General features: G+C 35.9%; 1 protein-coding gene across 1 annotated transcript in view; it reads right to left on the reverse strand.

The window, feature by feature from the left end:
- Nucleotides 1–23,262, reverse strand: part of TENM3 (teneurin transmembrane protein 3) — a 1,260,835-nt gene that overhangs the window by 675,254 nt on the left and 562,319 nt on the right. Inside the window, exon 9 of the mRNA XM_048943303.1 lies at nucleotides 12,330–12,413. The gene's annotated coding sequence lies outside the window, so the exon portion shown is untranslated. The remainder of the gene's footprint in view (nucleotides 1–12,329; nucleotides 12,414–23,262) is intronic.

Raw genomic sequence — 23,262 nt, forward strand, 5'->3', positions numbered from 1 at the left:
ACCAATTAGCAAGGGAGAATCCCCCTAACGAGTAAGTAGCTTTAGTCATTACCTGTACATCAGATATTTCACTAGGAAGGCTGCTATTTAATGAAAGAGGACACAGAGATCGAGGTAGCTGAGATGCGGGAGGATGAGTAAGAGAAGGCATAGAAAAGACTGTGTTCAGTTTTAAGTGCAAACCTTTGGGTTGGCTGAACTCCTCCACTTTCTGCAGAAGATGAGAGTATTCTCATTAAGTATAGAACAATATTTAGTTTTTAAAGAGCTGTCACCCTGTCAGTGATGCAGGGACTGTGTGGGCACACAGCTGCTGCTAATGAACCAGGAGGCTGGAAGTGGATTGCATCCAAATGTTAAGAAGTTGGCATAAAATGGTAGAATGGGTGAAAAGCTCAATTCCCCCACCCCTTAACATCAAAACATTTTCCTGCATCTCTGTAGCAAGGGAGAATCTATTTTTATTTAACAAGCACAAGAAATACCACACTGACTAACTGAAGACTAGACTTTGAGATTCTTCTACCATGACAGGAGATTTTCCAAGCCAAGAGAAGTTAATCTGTTAGCCACAACGGGATTATTCTGAAGGCACTATGAATAGAGCCAAAATTCATGAAGGAAACTCTCATAATAGATACTATATTTAATAACAAGATTAATAACAGCTTTTATTAGCTTTGCTTCCACTCAACTTCTATGAGAGAACTGTTGATGTTCAGCTATCTTATGAATGGATAGCTTCAGAGGAAGGTCAGAGATGTTAATAAAAAGCGTTTTCAAAGAAATTCTACAATGGTACGTTGTAGAAACACAAGCACCACCGCAAGCTCACAGTATTAATTTTGAAGGTCCAGATTGCTTAAAATGTCCAAATGCCAGGATTTTTTTTTTTTTTTTTTTTTTTTTTTTTTTTTTTTTTTTTTGTTGCATCTCTCAAAGATCAGAAGTTTTTTGAGGAATGTTTTTTTTGGCCCGTTTCATGCTTCACAAATATTGCATTTGTAGTAAAAGTGGTTTAAGCACAATACTTTTAAATTCTCTGTGTTGACTACTTTATTACTGAATCTAGTAAAACCAGTCAGTTTAGCACAGCTGAAAAATCATGCCTGATATTCCTCTTTACATTACAAGACAGGTAAAGGAGTGCTGCTGAGGCACAGAGAGTACATAGAAAGTATCTCCTTGAACTGGGTAACGGAACAGGAAATACAACTTCTGGAGAAAATAGTATTTATCCCTTTGGCTACAGGGGGATGTGGTCAGCATGGCTGATGCTACTTCCAGCACATACTGGCTTTTACAAGTCAACAAAAGTAACTGCCATCTTAAAAAGAGGTGACCATCAACCATGAATGACACAGCCACAGAATGGTAGAGGATGGAAAGGGCCTCCAGAGATCAAGTCCAGCCCACCCCTGCTAAAGCAGGCACCCCTACAATAGGTTGCACAGGTAGGCATCCAAACGGGTCTTGAATACCTCCAGTGAAGGAGACTCCACAGCCATTCTGGGCATCCTGATCCAATGGTCTGTCACCCTCACTGAAAAGAAGTTCTCTCTCAGGACTGATGTTTTTAATTCTCAGTTGGACTTCGCATAATATGGGCAGTTGAAAAATCCACCAAAATAGGTATTGGTAAGTCTTGGTATTTGGAAGACAAATCATGCACCTGGTTTGAGACATATGCAAAAAAAAAAAAAAATCTATGTGGTAGATTACTAATTAATAAGGTTTGTGTATAATTCATCAACAAGGTATTATTAAATGACTTTTTTCTATATTGCTTTTCCTGAAATGGGAATGTGCCATTCTAGTTTTGAAACTAAGCTGCCTTTGCAGAAGAGTATCCATGAGAGTTTTATAACCAGAGGTTAGATTACCTCACTTTTAGACTTTCTCCCCTCAGAAGACAGACTAAAAAAAAAAAAAAAAAAAAAGCCTAAACAAAACCAAAAATCAAAGATGGTTTTAATTCTTTAATTAAGCTCAACTTTGAATGTGGACCTAAAATACAAAAACTTCCTACCTTTAAGATCTCTAACTGAATAGAGAAGAAATACTGCAAGTCTGTTTTAAACTAAAATGACTTTCCTGACTGAAAACTGGAAATGAAGATGATCTTTAGTATCCAAGTGTCAATGAAATGTAAGTGCCCACCAGATTGTTAGCCCACCCATAGATTATTAATGCACAATTAATCTACTAGGGCAACTGCAGAGCGTCATTTAGCTTCAGAGCCCATAAGTATAAAACAGCAACATACTGTGAAATTAATGGTAACACTTAAAGGTCCCATTGTTATTAATTCATTTGACATTCTCTGTAATCACACTGGTCCTTAATGAATTCATTTGGCATGTGAATATTGCATGTACTTTCGAACACATTCCAGAGCAAATCAGTGTTAATTGATGTCCCGAATTGAAATTTTCTCTTTTTTTTTTTTAAGCCTACCACATTTTTTGTTAAAGCTCCTTCCTCCAGAACAGATGATACATGACATTTATAAGCACAGGCTCTTATAAATAACCACTATTACTATGGATATCAATACAATGTACAAAAATGACCTAGGAATATATGGTTACCAAAGCTCTTCAGTAACTTATTTCTAAAGCAATAAGCCCTGAACACCATAGAACTATGGTAGCCTCCCATTGCCAGATAACAGGGAAAATGTCAGTATTGAATATTTATACCCAGGAAGTATTTTCAGTTTACTGCTCTCCACAAATTGCTTGTGAATATTTTTGGCTTACATAAAAAAGACTGCAGCCATTGGTTGCCATTTTACTCATCTCAGTTTTACAGCAGACATTGTCTGCATCTGTCCTCGCTCTTCTTGCACATGGTAATTACAGCCGTGCATGTGGAAAGTATTTGCATTTGTGCAAGTACAAATTTTCTCCTTCACTTACATGTACACATTTCTTCCAAGAAATAAGAGGTACTATGAAATTCCCCTTTCTGTCACAATGCCAGCAATCTGTAGTGAAGAAAATATTTAATACATGGATGGTACAACAGTTTTGTCTCCGAAGCCTGTCTTAGATAATGTACACTAAATTGGAAAATCCCATGTGCCAATAAAATAGTATTATTTTTATAATTTATAAACTTCCTGACTTATTTCTTAAGCTATCTAGTAATGATCTTCAGGTGTTGTCTTAAGGGAGTTCCAGTTGGATCAAACACTTTTGTAACTTCATATAAATTATAACCTCTCCCCAATATGTTGAGAGACCTTTCTCAGCTGGGCTTTAGATTACAGTGTCTCACAGCACACTTACGAAGATTTTGGTAGTCGTTCTTGAAAAGAGCACAGAAAAAAGAACACATATCTAGGATGCCCTAGGCATAACTACTCACAAAAGTAACATCAGCATCATGTAAACAGTATCCTTTGTTACAGTACAGGCAAACTATATCAAAGCACACAGAATAGGTATTCACTCACTGCAAAATCCCTCAAATGTTTTGGTGCCACTGATTTTTTATTTTCTTATCATGCTTGCACTGATTTTCAAGAGAAATAAGAACAATGTTTTCTTGAATTTTAGTCCTAAAGACTCTCAAGAATCTTCTAAAAAAAAAAAAAAAAAAAAAAAAAAAAAAAAAGGTACCCCATATTAGTTAGTTCTGAGAACTGACATCTAAGATGGCATTTCAGGCATCCCTGCCTGAGTTGTTCTCACAGCAATGCCACTATCTGCTGGTCAACATACTTAAAATGTTCTTCTCACACTTGCAAATGAAACTTCCCATCACAAGTTCCTAATTTCCCTTCTGTATTTTGGGTGAAAGCTACAGAGCATTACTTAAACACACACAGCACACTACATAAGATGAAAAATATTTCTGTGGTACTGACTAACTCAAGGGATGCAGAATATTGTTAAAAAAAAAAAAAATCATCCTGTAATTACTTTGCAGAAATAGCCTCTACTAGACTCTTGCAGCTGACATGCCAGACTTTTCAGAGATTTGATTGCCAAGGAAGGCTCAATGAATAAAACTATTTTAGGAATGGAGATAGACACATCAATCAGAACCGCAAATCAGGAGTGTCTGGCCATGCAGTAGCGATTAAAGTTAATAAGTATTTGCCTTCCTTCACTTTCTTTAACACATTCAGAATGATGAACATACTGTAAATGGAAATGCATGATTCCTGAATCCTCACTTGTCATTAATATCCAGGAGGTAAAGAACATGTCTTGAGGCCCAGCTGTATGTTCTTCTACTTGGAATCACCTTATTTGTACAACAACTGTGTTCTCCTCCATAGTTCAAAACTTTCTAATATTATCATCATTTCAGCAATGACTTCTGAGGAAATATGTTAATTCTTTAGTGAACTAGCACTTTCCCATTGTTAAAGATCCCTCTCAAACCCCAAAAATAGCCTGCCTTGTTTCACATCACCATCAAGCAGCAATACGTACAATTAAAATTGTCAGAAATCTTCTATTCTCTGGAGTAGGCAACTCAGATATGAAAGGGAAGTGCTAGTGGGCTTTTCTCTGACTTTTTGAAAACTACCTAAATTTGGACACATTACTAGTCTCTGGGACTTTCAATTTGCATATGTGCACTGAAAACTGGCTAAAGAATTTATCAGCTAAATTATCTGAAGACTCTCAACAGGCAAAATTTGTTTTAGTCCAATACTATAAAAGCAGAACAGTACTTTCTGCATGACTGGCTGTTTTTCTAACTTGTTATTCTTAGACCAGATATGAAAGATAATTGTATTCTTGGTTCTTGAGGGGGGGGAAGCAGAAGCTAAAGAAACAGTCTGGTACATAGAAGAATTAGAAGAACTTGTCTCCAGCTAAATTCCATTGTCCTAAGTGACTGGATAAAAGACCTAATCTTGCCAGTATCTTCACACTGCTTCTTGACTAGCTTATACATTGTAAGAATATAAAATATGTGTGGATTTGTTTGGTGCATTCTCACCACTATTATAAATTCCCATTTCTATTTATCAGGGTCTTTTCTTGTGTTTTTTTTTTTTTTTTTTTTTTTTTTTTTTTTTTTTTTTTTCTCTCTCTCTCTCTCTCTCTCTCTCTCTTCTTCTTCTCTCTCTCTCTCTCTCTCTCCTGGAACTGGGTTTGTAATCTCACTGCCAGGATAGATGGAACATCGTTCTAATAGTGTACAGATAGCTTGGACTCTCCTACAGTGAAAACAGATGATGAATGTCGATGCAGGTATAAATTTGGTGTGCTATAAGTTTGCTTAAAGTTCTTGCCTGAGAGGCAGAGCAATATAACTAGAATGAAGATGTGAGAAGGACTTGGAATGGAGCAGAAGCATGCTCCAGGCGTAGGATACGCTACACAAGCACCTCTTCAGCACACAGGATTCAAAGCACTCTGAAAATGACTAAAAGGTGTGCAATAAATACACTTGTGATTTACAGGACTTGTGACTCATTTTTAGCAAAAGATAGATAAGCAGTCGTTACTGAAAGAGTTTCTACAAAACCGTCTATTCTTTCTTAGATAATAATTGAAAGAACATACAAGGAAAGATGTCCTGACTGATATGAATCTTGAGTGATCAAATATGAACGTACCCAAATGTGAAATCTGTACAAAACATAAAACTTCACAGACACTGAGAGTTATTCACATCAATAAATGAAGAAAGCACAATAACATTTAAGCAATGCAGCACGATGATACTCTTAGCCATTCTTCAAACTGAAATGGAATGATGGTCACAGATTAATTAGATTATAAAACAAATTTAGCAAGCTTACTGTTATCTGAATGTTTATCAGAAACCTCTGAGGCTTTAAGAACTGCAGACCTCTGGGACTGCACAAAGTATTCTACATGAAAAAGATACTGGCTTTGATATCTCTGGAGAAAGGTGGATGAAGAAATTGGTTTCTCCAATGGCAGAAATCTTTCTGGCTCAGCTGTTAGGAGAATCCTGCTATGCATAGACAACGTTTTTCAAGTATGATTATGCTGATGAAATTTTTGCTGCACCTTAGCCTGAACCAGAAAATAACCATTTTAGGTGTGCAAGCAGCATAGCATGCAGCGATTCAAATCATAAGATGCATTAAAAATACACACTGTTTTCACCATTAGGGGTCCAGTGCTGGGCTCTCATATCCACTTAATTAAATATAGAAAAAAAAAATATTTTGAAGTATGGAAAGATTGTCTATTTAGTCACAAAGCGCCTAAGAATTATTAGGTGTTAGCATTATGTTAACACCCTACTATATGAACAGTACAGAGTGCTGTACTTAATGCATATTGCACTTTCATGCAGGTAGCTAATGTTCCTACACCAAAGCACTAAAAATCCAAACACAGGAAAAAAGCTTACACAGAAACTAAGAGGAAGCAAGAGGAAACATCCCCACTAAACAGATCAAAGACCAAGGCAGTGTGAGATAAAAGCCTGGAGTTACACAGTGTGTCTGTTGAAATACTTTAGGTTTGAAAAGTTCCCAAACAACGGCAGTCTCAACTACCTTAGACCAGTATAAATAGTAAAAAGGAACTCACAGATTTTCTATAATTAAGTACAGCAAACAATGCTGTCAAGGTTTCCAACACAGAGCAAATGAAGAGTTCCAGATCATTGCAGATCCATGTTGATTTGAACAGTGTGGTATCTTGGCAGTACAAACAACTAGTAGAAACACTCAGAACACAAATGGAGTGGGAACATTCCCAAAGTAATGATGAAATTAGTCTATTCCCTCTTTAGAAATGAATTTCCATGAGGACAGAATCTCCATGCAGTTAAAAGGGACAGCTTTCACAAAATAGGTGTCCAAGTCTACACATGGGATTTCTGTTACCCATGCTGAGTCATCCAGCATTCTTACTGCCCCAATTGCCTTATTATTTTTTCTTGCATTCTCTATCCTGACAAGCAGCATTTTTCTCCCCTCCTTCTCCTTCCTCCTCCCTACAAGCCCCAGTGTACTCTGCATTCTCTCTACAAAATACAAGAAAAAGACAAGGGTTGTTTTCCCACAAAACCAGGAGAGCAGACAAACTCAACATGTAACTAAAAAATAGGTGCATTTCTCTGGTATAGTCCTACTATGTTAACAAAGAGGGGAAAGCTAGTTAGCTAGAGTGCTTCCACACTTAACGAGCACACATGAACACCATTCCTGGCTGACTGGCTGGCCAGGCAAACCATGTGTGTGCTCTGTTGCAAGCATCTACTCAGTCCTCGGAAGCTAGGACAAAAGCTGGTTTTCAGACTGGAGCCGACCTCAAAGTCTCAGTAGGTTTTTTTTAATGGAAACAGATGTGCAGTGTGTATATTGGATAACCTCAGGATTTGCAAATATTCTGTAATTTAGAGAATTGCTAATTGTAACTCTCAGCTCTGCACCATTCAGTTCCTTTCAACAGCAAAAGTGGTTATGTTTGGCCCTTTAATAAAGTAGTACTTTCAGAAAAGATCACATTATGACATGTTAGACTTATTATTAAATCTTTAAAGTTGGTATAGTAGGATACTATTTTTTTCCTGCTTAATAACTCTAGCAGGAGAAATACTACCATTTTTAACTATTATATCATGCTGGTTTAAATGATTTACAAATACGAGGATTACAGTCTTGAACAGAGAATTAGTGGTGGGAAGGTGTATAGTCTGGCTCTTAGCTTAAAGCAGACTTCAAGATAAATACATTTCATATTACTGAGTATAACCTGTTATTCTTTTTATGGGTTTAATCCATCTCATCTAACACAAATCAAGTGATTCAAAGTTGAGAAGCAATTAAACAATGGCTTGACTGTTTGTCATAAAGACAATGGATAATAATAAATTAACAACTTGTTTTACAGCATGCTGATTGAAACCATATATATATATGTGAGTTGCTCTGAAAGTGATGCCTCCAATTTATTTCCATGGAAGCTACAACTGATACAAAGAGCACAAAACACTATTTGAGAGAGAAAATTCTCAGCTACAAAACAGTATTTTTCTGTATGTGAATATAGAAGACATATGAATATATATATATATATATATAGGGAATTTATGAGAAATGCAAAAAGAAATGTTAAAAAGCAGTTATTAGCATACATTGCACTGAGTGCTAGTCTACAATATTTCTACCATTTCTTGTTATGTGAATTGAAATTTCAGATGTGCTGATTCTGCATTGGGCAGAAATGGCACAAATTCTAAAATGAAAGGTAAAGCAATCCTATTTTTTGATCACAGTTATTTCTGGTGCACTGAAGCATAAAAGTAGAATGCTTTACACAATGAAAGATAATGTAATATTGAGAAAACATTATGTTTAAAGATAAACTGTTATGCTCTCCTTGTCTTTCACTTGCCACATGCAAATATGAGCAGAAAATTCTTGTATTAGAAAAGAATTGCTTATATATAAATAGGAACTACAACAAGCAATGAATTACATATCTACGTTCTCTTAACCTATCATATCACATTTCCTTTCATTCTCCTTTCACACTGATGTACACTTGTGTAGGAAAGACTGGCAGTAGCAGAAGGGCATGCTAGTTTTACTATAATATTTGTTATTATAATGATATTTCATGACAACAAAATGATCCATTTATAAAGGAAAAAAATTCTTTCTACCAGTCATAGAGCATTGCTGTTAAGAATGCAGACAATACTGTGACACCAAGGGCACTTCAATTCACAGACAGTAGTAAGATTCTAAGTGAAAACAAAGAAAATTCCCAAAACCTTGTGTAATTTTTCTGTATCTTTCCAAAGGCTAAAATATGAAAGGCACTGCAGAATGGCTTTGCAAAAAGGTAGAACTAAAAAATATATATTTTTAGGAAAAAAATAAAAAATAAAAATTACAAATTCCACAAAGAGTTTCAAATAACAATTGGATTGAAATGTATTTGAATTCAGTTCAAATGGAAGCTGAAGTGGAAAGTGCTGACATCCTGGTTTCCTTATGACCTAGAAGTTTCGAAAATCCACCTAAGTATATAGAAAGGTCATTTTTCCTTGTTTCTCCTACATTCTTCTGTTTTGACAGGATGTAGGATTTGTAAATAAGCTGGGCAATATGAAAAAAAAAATAAAAAATCTCCTGGTACACAAATAGTAGGAATGGAACAAAATATGCTGTCTCATTCGTTAGGTTTCAGTACAGCTTTAGTGGCTGCTCATACCTAGCTTGTAACCTTACAGAAGGCTTAGGATGAGGACTTTTGATTTTATTTTGTTATATTTAATATAGAAGAGCTGCATATATTTAGTAGCATGAAGGCTAGAATTAGAAGTATTCATCTGTAGTCAGTCCACATCTGCAGGAACAAAAGTGACAGGTGAAGGTCTAGAGCAACTGACACTAGTGAACTCTGGAGTCAGGTACTCATCCAGGATGAACATTTATCTATTCAGATCTCTTCTGAACTGGAAGAGAACAAAAGTGAATTGTTTTTGCAAAATATGAGTGTATGCCCTGAGAAACAGACCACATCAAACTTAAGTGCCTTCCTTTTCCTAGTTTTGTGACTGCACATTACGTGGCTGAAAGTATCCAAAAAGATGGAGGATTATTTTGTTTTAGAAAGAATTACTTTGCTAGTTTCCAAGCATTTTTTTTTTTCCCTATTATAAAGTATTTCTGCAGTAAAGATTGATTCTGTATTCATTTTTTATTTGTATGAAAAAAGCAACAACACAACACAATGGACAGCTTAAGCCACAAAGCCTAAGAACAAGGAGGACAACACAACTCTGAAGTGCTCCCTTCCTTTCAACCTGTATTGTTCTGTGATTAACCTTTCAAAACCGCAGGGCATTCTGTCATGATATGAATCATAGAAAGCCATGGAGAGTCATGCCAGAAATCTGGTTTTCTCTAAAGTGAGAAATCACAAGCATTTCTTATGCTAGTCCCTTTTTTTTTTTTTTTGCATATATAAAAACGTAAATATATATATACTACAGACAGATATAATTTGAGAGGCATACATTTAATGTTGACTATGTGTCTTAATTTATGCATTTCATAATAACATACTGATTCGAGTTTTCTAAAAAGGATTTACCATATACCCTGAAAATAAAGGCTGCATTTTCCATTCCAGTCAAGTGGGAGACAGAATAAACAAAAAATGCCTCTAGGCACTCCCTGTGATCTCATGAGGGCTTTGTGCCCTCACAAAGGGGGGTGGCTGGTAGGCAAGATGGAAATTGGGCCCTAGAATGAAGTTTGTCCCATCAGAAAATGCCCAACATCCAAGAGAAGGCTTTGTGCCCTGGAAGTATAATGCTTTGGGCCCAAAAATAAGACTTCAGATTTGAAAAATTATGCTGCAGGTGATAAAACAGTGTTTTTGGATCTCAAGGATAGGCTCCAGACCCTGAAAATAAGGGTTCGGTGCTAAATAACAAGGCTGCGGTCTGTAAAATGGAGACTCTGGATCCTATTAGTAAGCGTTCTAGCAACTAAAAGAAAGATTAGATATTGAAGAGATTGTGCCCTAAAAAGGAAAGCTTGTTCCTTAAAAGGAGGCTCTGGACCTTACGGTGAGGATTAGTATCCTGAGAACAACCCTCTGAACTCCAAATTGAGGCACTGGGCTCTGAAAAATGGGTTTGGAACCCGAAATTGAGAGACTAGCCATAAGCCTTATTCATGTCATTCCCTTTTAGCACTGTGTACATTTGTGAACAACTATTCTTAAGGACGAAGCACAGGAAGAGTAAAATGTCATTATTTCTGATGAGAGCCTTGAGAACTCACTAAGAATTGCAACCAATTCTACCAAGCCAGACTGATGCATTAGTTTCACAAAAACGAGGTCAAATATCTCATTAGTTTTGTTTTTGTTGCTCTTTTTTGTGTCTTAATTAATAAAAGTTTTGTTACATATATACATTATGATATATTTTATGTGTGTCCATAGACCGTTGCTCTTCTCTCAGTGAGGCCCAGGCAAGCCAAAAAGTTGGACATCCATGCTATAATGCTAAGAAAAAAAAGGATCTAATAGAGAACTGTTACTGGGAACAAGGTGAGACAATAAATTTACAGATGGAATTGGTGACTTATCTAGTATTGATCTCCATGAAATTAACTCTTGAAGTTTCACCACATTATTTAGTCTTTTTCAATGTTTCCTTATCACTTTCTTACTATTTTATTTTGCAGTTTTATGTATGATAGAATCATGGAATGGCCTGGGTTGAAAAGACCATAAAGGTCATCTACTTTCAAACTCCCTGCTGTGTGCAGGGCTGCCAACCACTAGAGCAGGCTGCCCAGAGGCACATCTAACCTGGTCTTGAATGTCTCCAAGGATGGAGGCCAGGCCATGAAAAGCCAGGCCATTCATATGCAATCACAGACATAGTATCTCCCGGTGCTTTATTCTAAGGCTTTGCTTTTTTTCCCCCTCACGTATCACAGTATTCTGCTACAGGTAGGTTAAAAATCTTCAGATGTTCTATTCCTTTTCCTTTCTTTGAAAAAACAAATGACCTTTTACTCAAAATAGCTAGATTTTAAACTGTTCTGCTTGTTATAGTTGTGTCTTTCACCTGCCCTAAAGGTTGCACATTGCCTTCTAACCTTAAGAACTGCAGTTGGGACATGATGTATGTCAATCCATTGTAATGCTAATCCAGAGAAAAGCCAGCTATCATCTGTTCTGACTACAGGAAGTATTTGGTGTGACATTGGGCAATCTTTCTCATAAAATGCTATAAATAATAAGAAGCAGAATATCTTAGCCTTTTAGGACCGTGACTGGGATCATCGTCAAGATCCATTCTTTCCCCAGTGTCTACAGGAAAGTAGACTATTCAAGTATTTTTATGTATTCTGAAAGCTATTTGCTCATTAAGAATAAAGTAGGAGTAGGCATTATTTATTTTTAGGTTACATTGAGGTAGGTTAACACTTATTCTCCTGTGCCTATGTTTTACTTATGCTTTCTTTCACCAGAAGATGAAAAAGCAATGAAGCAATAATAACCTCTTTTTCCTTCTTAGTAAACAAAATACCCAAACAATGTATCAGCTGCTTCCTCAGCTCCATGGCTTCTATATAAAAATCTCACATGTGAATACTAACACTTTCAGAATTAGGAACACTGAAAGACATCAAAATCCATTACTAGTAAAACAGGACAAAAATTTCCAAGTACCTAGCAGCACTTTACAGTTAGGATACCAAAAAGAAAACTGTTACATAAAAAAAATCCTTGAAATTCAGTAAAATAATTTAAAAAATATAATGAAACATGAGAAGCTTAGATAAATTTTACATGCAAGTATGTTTTTCAGAAATACACTGAAATTGAATTTCCTACCAGCTCTTTCTTGGCACAATGGCTCCACAGAGATGCTGTCCAAATGGAATGGTTAAAAGATCCAATCATGGAGAAACGTAGTTCCTGGAAAAGAACAAAAATAGGAATTGCACGTCTCCTTGATTGCCACTCTCTCTGACTCTCACGTTAACATTCTATGAAATATGTTTTAGATTGCTTCAAATTGTCTATGAAACTGGAAGGCGTTGTCTGTGTCTCAGTTTCATACCTATACACTACTTCATGGCTGTACCATGAGTCAATGCTATTATTTATCTTATTTCACTTTAAATGTTCTTCAGACCATTACTTTAAAAAGAATATTTATTTATTTACTTTGACCTTTATCTTGTTATCAAGTGTTTGAAAAAAATTATTTTCCTCAGAGATATGTCTCTCAGACAACATTCCCACTTTTGCTGTTGTTTTGTTTTGTCCCAGAAAACACACAATTTTGAAAACTATGACAGTTCTTTTTGCCTACCCATAGAAATAGCTCCCATAGTACAATGACTGATTGTGCCACGACCTACTGATGTTCCACCACGTGCTCAGAGAACAGGAAAGTCTAGCTCCTGATTTCCTGCTACCTTCACCTCACCAGAACTGTGCTAGCTCTTCTTACCTACAGCCCCCCTGCTCCCTTAACTCATGATTCTAGGGAAGAACATGCAGCACCAGCAGTCATATCCATTCTCTTCTCATAAGATTTGAGAAGTGAAAGAAAAAGCAGGATTACTGAAGAACTGAAGCGAAAGAACAAGCGAGATTACTGGATCTCTCACACCTGCAAATTTGTCAGTCTGCTAACAAGGTCATTAAGAACCTCTTCCCAGAGGACAAATGAGTGCCAAAGTCAATCTTAATTTGGTCTTTTTGTATATGCAATATAGCATAGTAGACCTCATCTGACCTTTCTTCTCTCTGTTCTCCAGAAAAATCAACTGTATGGTGCAAATAGGAGATTTGTTGATTCTAGATGACCCTTTAGGGACATAAAACTGATGGCTCACTAAAAATATGTATTGGCAGTACCTATGATGGTGATACTTGATGGGTACCAGGGACAAGAAACACACACCAGACCAGCAAGGCAAAAAGCTATTAAACCTCCACTGTTTCATGGTGGTTTACTGCTTGGCAGGAATGGGGTAAACTTAGCACGAGGGCTCTGAGATCAGTGCTTACTGTCCAACTTCTACCATGGAGCTGCTATGTTTCTTAAGTTGTTCCAATGGCTATATTGCAAAGCAAAAAGGTAACAGCAGATGTAGAGAATACCACAGTCACTTCCAGCTTGTGAAAATGGTGCTCATGACATACTGAACAATGCTACTCGAGGGAAAAAAGGGGAAGAAGGCAACACTCACTGTTCCTGGTAACTCATTCTTTCTAAGCCTGCAAATTTATGGTTTTAGATTGAGAGATGTTATGCGCTGGAGAAATATAGCAATTTCTTACTATGTTTGAATATTTTGTGAATGAAAATGTTTTTCTATGCATAAAAACGGATGTTTACACACATTTTCTGTCATGTCTGCACAGCTATGAAGACAAATACTGCTTTTTATACTTAGACATTTCAGCTTCAACGTGACACATTCAATATATAGTCATATATATTATTTCAAGTTTTATGTCCTTAAAAAAACTTTCCATGAAAAAAATTCTAACTTTACTTTTTTAAAAAAACTCTTAAATCAATATTTTACCAAGGCAGGCAGTTACTTCCAGGACAGTCAACATGGTTCTACCTGAATTCAGGCAGGGTGGGCAATTGCTTACATTACTGCCTATTTCTGTTATCTTTTTCAAAGACGGAAATTAATTCATCTGTAAGGCTACATGCTCTTTTAAAAAAATAGTTCTGATCTTTATATAGTAATGTAATTCAAATTAGTACCTAATTCTCTAAAGTCCACAATTTAGGACAGCGCAGAATCTACTGCAGCAACTAATTAAACACTTACTGTAAGGTTAAGTTTTTCATTAAATCAATAGGCCCCTAGTGTCAGTTACAAAGCCCTAATTACTATGCTGTAAATTTAGATTGAATTTGAATTAAGGACTGATTTCAATCTAACCACAGCATGTAAATATTGTAAATTACCAGAATTACAGTTCAATAAAATTGAATGGATTTCGCTTTAGATAAACAAAATGCAAATGAGCCAAAAAAAAAAACCCAGAAACTGCAGAAATTTCCCAAACATCTGCATGAGAGTCTTGTATGTGCAGTATATAGCATAATGCTTCGGGAAAACAAGTGTCAGAACTTCGGAATGCTGCCATGATTTACTCTAAAATGTTTTAAATATTTCATTATCTGTTCTGAAAATGAATAAATTTTATCTCTCCCAAGTGATCAAGTAAAATGATGGCTAATGTGCCCACTTACTGTGTTGCTTTAGTTTGATGACTGCATTGTTGTGCTAAAGCACAGTATGAAATCAGGTTATAACTGGCAGGGATAAAAAAAAAAAAAAAAACAAAAAAAAAACACAGAGCTAGGAAACACAAAACAACTAGTTTTCAAGGCATGAATTGTCTGCTTTGAAGATGCAAAAAAAATGTAAAAATTACAGACAATAGCACTCTAATCAAACAAGTGCAAAACTGAAAATAATTGGAAGTTTATGGACTTTTATTCAGCTTCACAAAAGCAGTGTATCCACAGGGTATTAATAAAATTGGGCAATATTCTAGGTTACATAGGAATGGGAAAAGACAGAAAATGCCTGTGTTGATATTCACACATACAATTATTATAAGCTTTTTACTCACCTGCTCATATTATTTCAATGTACTGCACCAAAAATAAAGTTTGTATCCCCAACATATTCTTTAAAGGTTAATCAAAACAACTTATATATATATATATATATATATATATATATATATATATATATATAAAATTTTTTTTTTTACATTTTGATCCTCACCAATTTAGCTACCCAAGAAAGGAAAACAGACAGCAGATTAATAGAAGTTGAGTTAAAAAAAAAAAAATACTATACACTTTGTATTGTCATGAAGGCTCAGACATGAGATAGATCACAGTTTTATTTTGTTTTTTTTTTGTGCTTTATAGCTGAGGAATGTAAAATCAACACTAGAAAAAAATGAAGGGGTAAATAACATCCATTATTCTCATATTTATGAGAAATAAAGTTATGATTTGTTATTACGGTTACAGATTTGCTTCCTTTTTCAGAGTACATTTTATGAGGACTTCTGTCTGTGTATGGCTCACAAAGTTAGACTGCTAGTGCAGTTTGCAAGCACATGCTGCGTGTCTGATAATGTATAAGCTGACAGCACCATACTTTCTAAAACTTGTATCTCCTGTAAATGTTAAAATTATATCTCCAACTCCACAGAAGTGTTTTAATGACTTCATGTCACCAAGAGAGATAGTAATACTTCAGCTCAGCTTTAACAGCTAAGCACGGTAGCCAAAGGTAGTAAGTAATTCACTACATTTGCCCTACGTAGACATTTCATATTAGGAAAAATCAAACCATTCTCAGAGTGTGCTCATCTTAACAAGCCTTGTGGAATGTTAAATTACTAAAGAAAATGATGTTTCACTGAAGTGTGGAGATTTGCACAAGTAGGATCCATGGGCCAAGCTGCAAAAGGCCACAAAGTAGATAAGGAAAAAAAGATGCAGGACCTTTCCAAATTAGAAAATGTGGTATGTTTATACCACTTCTGGCCTGTACAGTCTGTTACTAAATGTAGGAAATGGATAGAGCGGAGATGGAATTGCTTTGTAATTGTCCTTCAAGCATCACAAGAACAGTCCTTTTGTTAAGGGTCTTCCACCTTCATGTTGTACACTTGATAAGGGTGGGAGAAGATACTCCCTGTTGAGATTCTGGTTCTCTGGATTTCTGGCTGTAAAGTATGCCATGCTTAATCCTTACATCTGGGAGAACTATCTATCTTCACAGAACTTTGCTTGACAAGTACTAATGACTGATGAAATAAATGGCTACCTGTTCGGATTCCCAGAAGTGATAGATTGAAAAGCCTGGATATTATTCATTTCCAGTTATGGAGTTTAAATGCAGGTAGGAAATTATGAAACTGCAGAAAATTCTAAGGCACAGTTATCTGTTGAGAAAAGTTGATTCATGTAATTTGTTTTCCATTAAAAAAAGAAAAAAAAGTATGTTTAAGCAGACTGATCTTGAGAATAATTAGCTAACAGGTAATGCTATAGGTTCATACATTGACAATGGATCTGAGCTTTTTCACATAAAAGGTTTAAAAAAAAAAACAACAACAAAACAGTCTTCTGGGGAAATGGGAGGCTCTTTTAGACAGTAAATTTTAGCTAGAGTTTGGATTCTAATCTTACACAGTTTAAAATTTCATGGCAGTTCAAGAGCAGCTTGTTCACAACTCTCAGCTTCTTGAAAACCTGCTCTGCCACTCTGCATGGAGAAGAATTAATGATGGGTCTGCCTAGGGGGGGTAGTAAAGTCACTGGTCCTGGAGGTATTCAAGGAATGTTTGGACCTTGTGTGGAGGGACATGGTTTAGTGAGAGCTATTGGTGATTAGTGGATCGTTGGACTAGGTGATCCTATGGGTCTTTCCCAACCTTGGTGATTCTAGGAACAACAAAGTTAATTTAAAAAATTTATTTTTGTTATTCTCCCTGAAGTCATAGCTGTTAGGAACTCCAGTGTTCACATCAGTAATGGAAGACTGGCTTTTCTGCACACAAATTTCAGCTCATTTTTGTCCAAGTGATATGGAGAACATACAAACTTACAAAGTTTGGCAAGCAATGGTTTGGGCTTCTACAGGCACAGTCATCATGCCACACAGAGGACAGGCAAACATTTGCTCTCCTAAAATTATACCCATGATAGCAAAATAACTGCTTAATAGAATATATGATGTTTGCTTTGCCTTCATATTATGGTATGAGTACCCATGATATACAAGTGTCAAATAGTATTGCGTACACAGTGCAAATACCATGAAGAGAAACAGTTCATACTGTATAGAAGGGAAGCACATAATTAAAAAAGGGGAACTGGTAACTGAAAGCATTTCATCACGAGATGGTGGAGAACAGCAGTTAAAGCCTTTTCTTCCACAAGCTGAAAAACCTGATTTCCTGTTTCCAATTGTACATCATACTAACTCTGTTAGTCTCTTTTGCAGAGGGGGTTAGGGGTGAGGGGGAGGGAAGAGAGGGGGTAAAGCACTGGACACTGGACACTACTCCAGCCTTACAAGAAATGAATAAAGATGAATGATCATCCTATTTAACCTGTTAGTTCTGCTTCTGCTAATGCCAGTACATAGTAAGCCTAGTAAACATTTTTTGCTGCAAGGGTAGTAAAACAAACCTGTTATATGAGAAGGTATGATTAAAGGTAATTCATCTAGATGTGGAAAAAATGGATAGATGACAAGTTAGACTAAGGTTTGTTTCATTTACCATGCACATGATTTTAGTTAGAGATAATCAATCCTTTTTTTTTCTTTTTTTTTAAAGAGCAGGTGTCCAGATTTTTTTTAGTATTCAAGAATAAAATACTGAAATACCTATTGCTAACAGCTAGCCCATTGTTTTACTATTACAAAGTGAATTGATTACATTTTATGAAAACAAACAAAAAACACCAAAACTAGCTCAAAATTGGAATCTTCCATGAAGAGAAAGCACACAAAAAAAACCCCAACAATCGTTACTGAAAATACCGAAAGACTTGTAATGGCTTTGGAAAGCTATTTGATAATAGCACCACCTTAAAAAAAAGCAAACAAGCACCCAGCAGTCTGAGACAAGGTAGCAAAAGAAATACTATTTTCTTCGATGCATTTTACAGTAACTATAAATTTGAATTATAATGTACTTTAGGATAGGCATTAATTGAGAACACAGGCAACTGATGCTCTTTTCTGTCAGCTTCAGGTTATCTATGCATTTTAAAGATTTAACTTCACTACATGCAAAATCTAGAAAAGAGAAGCGTGCATAAAAATATACAGGGCATTACTTATTTATATGTAAAACTTTTATTCTATTTTGTTATTTTAGATTAAATCTCGCTTCAATTCTATTCTCTCAGGGAAGCACTAACAGTTTGAGCTCAGCGTGAAAGCCATCAAACACTTGAGCTGAAATTTAGATTGGGCAATTTTGCCTGGTGAAGTAGAAAAGGACATGTGGAATGGCAAAGAACAGAACGCCTTATTGGAAGGCAGATGTTTTAATAACTTGTTGTCTAGTGGGAGCCTCAAATACCTAAATTTAAACACTGCAATACAGTAAAGGGCGTTGGTGCTGGGGAGGGTGTATTCCTCTACCATCAGGGTCTGTGTAGATGTGCACATGTAATACATGAAGATTTTAACACAATTTAATGCACAATTGAAATCAGAATAATTGAAAACCGTTAAAAGAAATGAACACTGAATACAAATTTTGGGTCAGGTTTGCATTGCAAAATACAGCAAGTCAGAGCCCAGACAGTTTTCTATCCAGAGTTCTGATTTGGGCTTGTATCTTTATGCGAGTTGGACATTTAGGTACTTGAGATTTCTCACCTACTACCATTTCTTTGTTTCAACATATCAGTCACATGTTAATTCACTCTGCATTTTAAAATATACTTATCCTTAGGATGTTGCTGGAAGTATACAATGAATTTACTTACAAAAATGTCTGAAGGGAACCTAGATTAATGTCTCCACAGAATAACAACAACATCATCATCTCAGAGTGTCTGGAAATAGAGAGTTAACTCTAATTGCTCTAGCTGCATAATTTACAATCTGGTAGAATTAAGATGACAAGGAAAAGAAATTTTTATGAACAAGCCTTCCCATATGTTCATGAACAACTGGGTGCTATCAAAGAACAATGAAGGCCTTGTCACTTGACTTCTAAAGCTATGATACCACTATTTATGTATTATTTGGGGACACAAAACTCCTAATTGATGTCACCTTTCACATTTGCCATCTCAGATTCAACACAGATTTCTACCAATGTGACATGTTTTATTACAGATATCAACACACAAAAAGAAGCAAGCAATTTAAAAGTATACCTTACAGTAAAGGTATCTTTTACAGCTCATCACATACATATATGCATTAAATAGACAAGTGGAAATACTCCTACAAAAATGGAAACAAGTGAAATTGTGAGTAATATTTGATGAAAATGAGTGATCTATAGATTACGCTAGAATGATTTTAGAGGTCATTGACTGAACTATAGATTCAGTTTTGTAATAGTATTGACTTAATAATTAGTGGATGGAGGCAACAAAAATCTGCATAAATTACAATCAAGTTCTGCTAATCTTTGTCTCCACACACTTTCAGTGACATTTGAAATTTTCGTTTAGGGAGTGAATTCTCAGTGTTAGTGGGGCCTTTGGGTTGAAGAAGAAATGAAAACTGTGTACACTTCATAGGATATAGTGACACAGTTTCATTTCTGGATGCCCTTAAGCTAGATACTTCTGAAGGCTAACAAAATTAGGAAGATTTTTTTTTTTTTTCCCCAACTCCTATTTAGGTCTCTTGTTCAGAGCAGACAGAGGCAGTACATCAAGCAAGGCAGACTTCAAATCTGGCCATTCATGTTCTTAAAATCCTGTAGTAAAAGACACAGTGTAAGAGCTTACACAGAAATCAAACTAGAAGGGCAAAAACGTGACACCAGGATGGAGCAAAGCAAAGTGGGGAAACCCACACAAGCTGAAAACAAGTGCTAGAGGGAACTCAAGATAGGGGTCATTCAGGTCTTACATAATCTGAGTCAATCCTAGATGATTAATCTTGCTCTAGAAGCAAGGAATCAGCATAAATCATGTATTAAAACCAGGCTCTTCTCATGCCTTTGTTCAAGAGGACAGAATAAACATGATACTGAAAGGTGCTTGAAAAAATTCCTGTAAAATCTTTCTGTAAACAGACCATTTTGTGTTCCATTGTCAACAATAGAGAAAGCAGCCCAAAATCCTTGCTTGCTGCTGAGCAGCAAATGAACTGCCACTGAAAAAAAAAAAAAAAAAAAAAAAAAAAAAAACAAACAAAACACATGTTTCTGAAAGCTTCATTCCTTTTTAAACCATCTTTTGTTGATTGAGAGTCTTGATGACAAGATTCCTTTAAATCCTTGTTTTAAGAAAAGCATCTAGCACTGCTAATCAATTCATAACAATCTGAAGGAAGGAAATCTCTATTAAGAATTTTGCAGTAAGCATAATTAAAAGCAGCTTAGTTAAGCCAGCTCTGAAATAGTTAGGACTGTATTTGGGACCTGCTTGAATAACATCTGCCCCACTTATCCTCCATTTCAATTGAATATTCGCAGTGCAAGTGTTGCCTATATCATCAATGTCAAAAACTAAAAAGTCTTATCTTCAACTTTCATTCCAGTGCTTCAAAAGAGCTTTGAATTTGCATCTTACTCTAGGGAAGATGTAGTTTAAAAACATTTTTGCCCAGCTCGCTCCATTAATTTCTGAGGAAAATGCACCTACTGCTGTGAATATGACAGTTCTCAACCTTGGTGTTTTTACAGGATGTCCCTCCCCAGGGAACGACCAACACCATTCTGACTTACCCTGCTGGAACTGCACCTCCTGCTGGGTAATCAGCTACTGCAGCGCTAAGGGAGAGACCTCAGTATGATTAACTGAATGCCCCTTCTGAATGCTAAGGAAGAAGAGAGCAGCAAGTTTTCTAAGGGGAAAAAGTGCTTTCAGTAATCACCTTTTTTTTTTTTTTTTTCTCCTTCAAGTTGAGCAGCTAATTTACAGTTGCACAGAGTTGCTCAATTATCAGCAGCATTTAGTATTTTGTATAAGCTTTAACTTAAAATAATATTCATCATGCCTATCAAATTTATTTTCCTCTCAATGACTTCTGAGAGTTCAGAAAAAAATTCATTTTGTAATGATTATCTGACTCAGGTAAAGCTGATTTGCTATTACTCTAGGCCAAAGCCACTGACAAGGGCACAAAAAGGATTATTTTCCAGCAGTTTTCAGCCCAGCTAAATCAGAAGATAATGCCATCTATGATGCAGAGTGATCCTGACCTAAAGCTCTCCTCATTGTTAATGTTTCTCACATCTCAAATATGCTTCAGTGGTGAAAAATATGCTACAGCCATCTTCCAAGCATCAAGAAAAAAAAATGTTTTCATAACTCAGACTTCACACATTTAGTCAATTGATAGTATTCCAATTGAGCAACTGAGCCTTCTCCCATCCCAAACTGCATGGATAAAAGATACTGCATATATTTCTGCATTCCCACTAGAACAAAATAGTTAACCTCTGTACAATTAACAAACGTACACAGGCTTATAGTTAGAAAGACCACTGTGGTAAAAAAAGAGTAACAAAAATGAAATGCTCACCCACATCCTAGGCTTACAGTCAAAAACTCCAAAAGGAGGGATCTCCAGGAAAAGATCCTGCCCTACTAGGGGCCAGCCCTTAAATGGGGGTCTAGGAAAGGTGCAGCCAGGCTCCACCTCTTCTGAATTGCCTTCACCTGTGCTCCCATGGCTGACTCGGTCCTTGTCTCAGGTGATCAATCTGCGGTTCAGGTTGCGACTCAACACTTCCCATACAACCTCAAAGCCCAGAAATGAAACATGTCAAAGAAAATTAGTTACCCTGCCAAACAGCAAAAGAAGCAAAAGTTCATTGGCATTTATAACTGTTCATATAAAAAGTAGATTCTTTTCATTAGCAGCAGAAAAGCACGTGGACTTTCAATTTCAAATTTAATCTGCGATTAAATTTATTGTTGGAATTTATATAGCATGACATTTTAAGTGAATCATTTTTGGTTTAAGAGATTTTCAGTCATTAGTTAAAAGAAAAACTCATTTTCGTTTTAGAAGTGTTAATCAATCATTTAGATACCTTTTGCATTCTATCCATTTTATACTTAAATACATAATTTAGTCATAGAATATCAGTGCTGTATAGCAAGGACAGTCTCCATCCTGTCAGTGGATCTCTTTCAGCCAAAAGCTGTACAATTTTAAATTTTCACATGATTTTTGAATGTGCTATACTATGCTGACTGTCATCAAATCCATCTGACATGCAGTGAGGAACTGAACCTTGTGGTTCCTTAGCTACTGAAGCTTCTGCTTTGAATGTGGGGAAAATGAGATACGTAGCAATGAAGAAAAATGTACAAAGTATTCTGAAGTTCGACTAAGGCCAGAAAACACTTTAATAACTCTGCTAGAATACTCTAACAAAGATATGATGTATATAAACAGAATTTTTTTAGTGTCACAACACTTCAGAATTACCTCCTTAAATGTAGTTATTGTAAACAAGGCTCAAGATCTCATTACAGAAGTTTAACTAAAAGAGCCCCTCCCACACTAGTAGGTTATATATGCAAGAACAAATTAGTTTTGAAAATGCCATGAGTTGCTGTTACACTTTTCCCTCTTTGACTAGCCAAAACTATCAACTTATGAGTATATTCCCAGTCACACAGAGAATCTACATGCCAATGTGCTGAGACTTTTAAAATCGTCATCCATCAGGCTCTGATGTAGAGCTGATGGCTGCAGTTCTAATGATAAAGAGAATTAAGTTGTAATGGAGGCTTTTGAAGATCTATTTCAATGTCACTTCTAGAAGAAACAATGACATTCTGTAGCAAGGTTACCTTAAAGAGTTGGTAAGCATTTTGTTTCCTCAAGTATTAATATGGTGCTGCAGTCACCCTGTTTTTATTCACTCTACTATAGTTTGCACAATAGTCCAGCAGGACAGACAGACATTGGGCAACGATGGTTTTCAAAAAACAAATATGGAATGATTTTACCAAAACTTTATGATAACTGATGTTATAAAAATGATTTAGTTATTAGAAGAAAGAACTACAGAAATACCCTCTAAGATGTGC

This window comes from Lagopus muta, chromosome 4, assembly GCF_023343835.1.
Source record: "Lagopus muta isolate bLagMut1 chromosome 4, bLagMut1 primary, whole genome shotgun sequence".
Taxonomy (NCBI): Eukaryota; Metazoa; Chordata; class Aves; order Galliformes; family Phasianidae; genus Lagopus; species Lagopus muta.